Genomic DNA, 6063 nt, shown 5'->3' on the forward strand with positions numbered 1-6063 from the left:
TTGGGAAGTCTTTTTTGCTAGTTGTTGCGCTGCACTGACAGACTGCCCTCACTAATCGAGATGAATTAGTTATGCTTTCCACTAGTTCGCTAAATATCACAAGCCTGACGCACATAACGATTGTTTATTTCACAGGTCGTTGAGTCTTTTGATCTTCAGTACAACAATTGTTTTTTTTTTATAAGTATATTATAATTAAGCAGTTGAACGTATAAATCTATTCATACCCACTCTTCTTTTTGCAAAGGTTTTTGTGGAGTGGAGACACAATCGCTATCACTCTCAGTTATATCTTGGTTATACCTAAGCGAGCAACAACATGTCATTGACAATTACGGTCAGTGTAATGAAAGTAATTCAATCCTGCATTCAGGGATGATTGCTGGATTTAGTATTAATCACGGGATCGGCCTTTACCTGACGAGAATTAGTCGGTCGCAGCCACCGACAACGACTCGCTAGGATGGCGACATTAAATTTGGCACAGTCCATGATGAACATTATAGACGATCATCTGCGGTTCGTCTTGGTCGCTATCTATCTGCGGCGGCACGAACAGTAAACCACAAAACCACACCTTTCCAGTTGCGACGACCGCAGCACAGACAACCACAACAGCAGCACATATTCCGGCTGCAGCGATCTGCAAGACGTAACCTAGAACCTGGCAACAGATAAAAGAAATGACCAACACACAGAGGTTCTAAACTTAACTAGACGACTCGTGAAGCATCACATCCGATAAATATATCCAGATAACTTATACACATATCTCCTGCCTGATAAGTTCTATACCTTTCTACTACTATTTGTCCTCCGAAGGCCAGCGATCTGATCTACGGATCCCATTGGCTTGTTCTATTCTCATGAAGCTGCCATTGGAGCTGCATCCTCAGTTGGTTTTTAGTAGCTGATCACTACCATCCGTATAGACAAAACAACACCGCATCTGCAAACACTTGCGCTTCGCGCGTAAGGCCTGGAGAACAGCTCGCTCACAACAACTAATGGCGAGACTATTATCGCATTTTGCCACTGCAATAAGTCTACCTTAGTGTCAATCAGCCTCATATTTTTTATAAGAACAGTCCACTAACCCATAGACGTTTGACGTGGGTGATTTCTAATAATTAATTGACAGCGTGCTTTTCAAACTTCCTCCAAAAGAGGAAAAACACTGAATTACACTCCACCTAGGGACAGAGAGAAACTGAAACTCTTGAACCCCCTCTACAACCTGAAGCTGCTGCTGCTGTGCTGCTGTTGATCTGTAGAGGAATAAACGCCAGAGTCTTTGGTTGTCTGCTGTTCGTGCTGCGTCCAGAGATCCAATGTCTGGATGATGACCCAGGCTGCAGTCTGTCTCTGCGATCTCTATTCACAATGATGATCTGTACAAGATCTTTACTGCTGATCTCCACGGACTTTCAGCGACGCAGACTGTCATAAAAAACCAACGTCGATATCAACGCATTCATTGGGATGTTTTCCAGGTGAAGAATGAAGTTAAACACCCAGAAGCAACTAAAACTTTAGCGATCAGCTTTCACTCCACCGCAGCAGGAACACCCTGCAACACAAACCAACAAGCTGCTGGAGGATCTTGTATTTTAAAAAAACCATATATAATGTAAACTGTACATGTAAAACAGCCTAATTAAACTGACCTAAACTCAAGTGACACGCGAACATCCAAGATTCGTTTCACATGTCGCTTGCTGTGTGGAATGCTGATGATCTGTAGATGATATAAAGTCACAGAGTCTGTGTTTGTGATGTTACTTGCTTGTCAGCGGATCCAGTCTGAATGATCCCAGCTTCTCAGTCTGTCTCTGGAAAGCTCTCAGTCCTGGCATTACACTTAACCTCTGTACAGCTAGCACTGAGATCTCCATGATTGTAGCGATTGCGAGTGCAACTGAAAATACCATTTACTATAGTCTTGTTGGTTTCTTTGAAACACAGTGTGTAGAGTGACTGAATCTCCCTCCATCAGCGACACTCTGTCTGTCTCAACACCAGAACACTGAAGAAACAAACAAAACAAAACATATATATACAATAGTGGTGGGAAAATATTAGTCTACAGTCATACAGATCAATGTGTCTGGATTCATAATGTCACACATGCAAACAAACAGCGGATGAACATCACTGGTTTACACAGATCACTCTTCAGACAAACATACGTAAGTCTCATGAATGATCTTATACAACACAAAATCCACACATCCTCATATTTTTCACCCCCCCTTCCCCCTGTATATATTTGCACATTAAATTAATAATTTTCATAGAATATTTATATAGTACCATAAAATACTTAAAAGAATTAGTTTGCACCGTATAAAGACTCAGACAATACAGTGCCGTGTTTTCTTCATTTTTATAAATATGTTGGTGCTAATCTCCACTAAATAACGTGTGTAGGCAACATTAAGGCCTACGTTTTTGCAGAAATTGGCAGAAGCTTTTAACCGGAAGCGACTCACATAACAGCCAAGCTACATTTGATCAGGTTATGCGCGAGCATAAATGTCAACTTTTAAGAAGTTAGTTAGGCCTAAACGTTACTTGTTTATACCAAGTCACGTGACCTATTTCAAAAGACTATTTTTCAAGCAAGTTACAACTGATCTGATCTCGTTTGAACAGCTTGATTGCGTTGTTTTAGTGTTAAAATGTGTTTCAATGTCATCAATGTGTGTGAGGATGTCAGGCTCTGTTCTATTATCAAACAATAACATTAGCGCCTAATCCATCCTTCACTAAAGCACCAAAGACGCGAAACCGATGGAAAAGAGATTGAATCTCCACCATGGTCAGTATTAAAAACAAAGTCCTGCAGTACATTGAGAAAGCTTCATTTCACCACTTTTCCCCCAAAGTGAACAATGCGGAATTTGATTCATAAGTGTTGTCCTGCTTTAACGGCGAGCAGTAAAAGTGAAAGTAAACTGGAAGTAAACTTCTCCCCAATGGAATGAGAGTGATGAGCCTTGCGTTTTCTAATATGCATGAGGAAAAAATGCTTTTCACCGTGTTCTGTTTGTAAAATAGCGATATAAAACAGTGGCGGAAGCGGACAGTGGAGGAAGTGGACACGAAGATACACTTGGGGAAGAGTTTCTAGGGGCGCTGTAGCCTAATATTAGATGACCAGATGTATTAAATTATAAAACCATTTATTTTATATATATATAATAATTAGCGATTAGCTGGTCTAAAAACACTTCTTATTAAGTGGTACAGTATTGCATGATTTGTCGATTAGCTATATTTAATAGTGTACACTTTGCATAAACATTTGCAGTTCGTTTTTTAAAAGGTAACGTTACATTCTTTCTACGCTTCCAATTCTTTTTAGAAAATATAAACATAAAAAAAAATAAAAAATAGGAAACACCTGATCTATCTATATATATATCTATAATATTAGCCGATTAATAAATTCAAGGGTCAATCAGGAAGAATAAATGACCAGTTAAATTAGAAATTAGGGTTAATAATTTAGCTTTGTTATTAGAGTGGCACAGAAAGAACACAAATTAAGAAGGAATATTTACAGACTGTAAAACGAGACTCAGAGGTGAATATATTTTAAATTCATAATAACAATGTTATGAGATTAATGTTTTTAAATATATAAAAAGTTTTTTTACTGAATATAGAAATATTAAAAAGGATTAAAAAAATGAAACTGAAACCACCAGTAGTCGGCGGTAAGTCTCTTGCCCTGCCCCTAAAATGGCACACCCTAAACATGGGCGGGGCCAGGAGGGTCACTGAAGCGAGCCATTGGCTACAACTGACCAAAGTTGGCCTTTACACTCAAAACTGCAGTTTTTGTCCTGGATTAAGAAATGCATTGATGAACCGCCACATCTCTTTATGACTCATTGACAACGGAGGTTTGACGCGCTTCAGCCACTCACCCTACCTCGCGTCAGGCGGACAAACGAGCGCGGAAGAGAGCCAGCAGCCACCGAGCTTTATAGAACAACTGCGAACTGCGGTCTGATGAGATGTTGTTAGACTTTGTCAGTAAAACACACTTTCCATCCTGCACCCTTTTTTTACTGGCTCACGGCGTTTTCACATTGCAAATGTGACGACGTCTAAACTCTAAAATAACTGCTTTTCAAGCACAGTGGCTATAAGGCACAAGCAGACATGATTTTTTTTTTGTTTTTATTGCACAAATAAATGTGACACAGTGACTTTTAGAAATTGCCGAAAGAAATTTTTTAAATGTAAATAACCTTTTTATTTCTGGTTTTGTCGTTCGTGACTCCGGGTTTTTTCCTTTTTAACTACCCCTGCAGTCTATCCAGATATGCGATGTTGGGGAGAAAAGCAATTGGGGGTTTTGAGAGCTGAAGTGAAATAAAGCTATAGTGAGGCCTTTATTAAAAATCTATGAAAAAATTGTAAATTTAAATCGATTCTTGATAAAATTCACTAATATCTCAATACATTTACCCTAAGTAAAAATTTTGTACTCGGGTTGTTTTTTTAGGCACTAAACAGCCATACTTATAGTAAAACCATTTTTTATTGAAAAAATAAGATTTCTTTATTTATCAGGGGTTTTGCTGGCCCTCCCGGACCCCCTATGAAAACCCTGGCCCCGCCTCGCCCCAAACCCCCTCCGGTCTTCGTCAGAGTCGCACTTCATGCTTATGCTGCTTATTTCTGGGTATAAAAAGGCGGTTGCGTAGCCGCCGTTTTAGGCTCAGTCAGCGAAGTAACATCAGGGTCTGAGGGGGCACTCGCGAGCACCATTCTAACTTAAAATAACGAATGGGACCCCCTATCCTATGGTCTCGTGGGGGGCGGGCCAGGGGGTGGCCTAAGCTTGGCCACCCCCCCAAAACGGGGTTCTTGCCCCTTTTTTTTTGACAAAAAATGTATTATTAAAGGGGCGGGAACCCCTGGTTTTTTTTAGGCCCCCTCAACGGGAGATTTTCAGGCGATTTCAATTGGTCAGCGCCAGGGGCCCAAATCAAAAGACCGGAAAGGACTGTGCCAAAAAGAGCTTTAGAGAACAACAGTCAACTAGGTCTGGTTAGAGGTTTTTAGGCTATTGTCAGGAAAAAAGTTTCCCGTCCCGCCAGTGTTTTTCCCTGCTCAGGGCACACTCTTTAACTTTTCGCGAATATAATGGCACCTTATATGCTTTTCATAAAAAAAGCTAACAAGAAAATATGAACATACAATGTATAGTTCGTATCAGTTAGCCAGCAATTACCAAAAAGGTGTTTTGCTTTATGTGTATAGCATCACATTAAAAGGCAGGGGCAGAAACCAGTGGGAATCCTTCCAAAACTTCCGGGCCCCCAGCATAAATGGCTGCCCCTGTCGGGTGTGGTTCATGGGTGTGTCTGTGTTCACTGCTGTGTGTGTGCCTTTTTATGGGTTAAATGCGGCACAAATTTTGGTAGGGACCATACTTGGCTGTAGTCATGTCACTTTTCATTCCACAGTTTTCATGGGTAGAAGCAAATGTTTTGGTTACAAGCTTTCGTCAAAGTAATTTGCAATATTTCAAACCTTAACCCCCAGGGGAAAAATCGGAACAGTACCCCCAATTCCCGGGGGAAAAAAGCTGACTTGGCAACCCCCATCCAAAACGAGCTGCAGGAGTAGATTTAATGATATGCTCAGAGTAAGGGGAGATGACAAAGGCTGATGGACTTCTGCTCAGCCGATTGACAGATATTATCTTATAAATGTGCTTCTTTTCAGAGTGGGTGATCGCCAAATCGAAGTGAAAGGGAAACAGAGAGTGTCATTTTTAAGAGATTTAAAAACCGCAATTGATAGGGGTCCCTGATTTCGTGAAAAATTTCATGCAAAATTTAATATTTGCTGAGAGGCAGTATGGTAGAAATTCGCAGGGGGGCTTAAGAAAACGTCCCAGGCAGGGCTTTAAAGGAAAACCCCCCCCCTTTTCCTTAGGTCCAAACGGGGTGAATTTTGAATTTGGGGGCTTCTAAATTATCCCTGTTTTGGTCCTAAGGGAAAGAATGGTGCTAACTAAAAAGCTGCGCTGCACCGCGC

Source organism: Cyprinus carpio, chromosome A22 (assembly GCF_018340385.1).
Source record: "Cyprinus carpio isolate SPL01 chromosome A22, ASM1834038v1, whole genome shotgun sequence".
Classification (NCBI taxonomy): domain Eukaryota; kingdom Metazoa; phylum Chordata; class Actinopteri; order Cypriniformes; family Cyprinidae; genus Cyprinus; species Cyprinus carpio.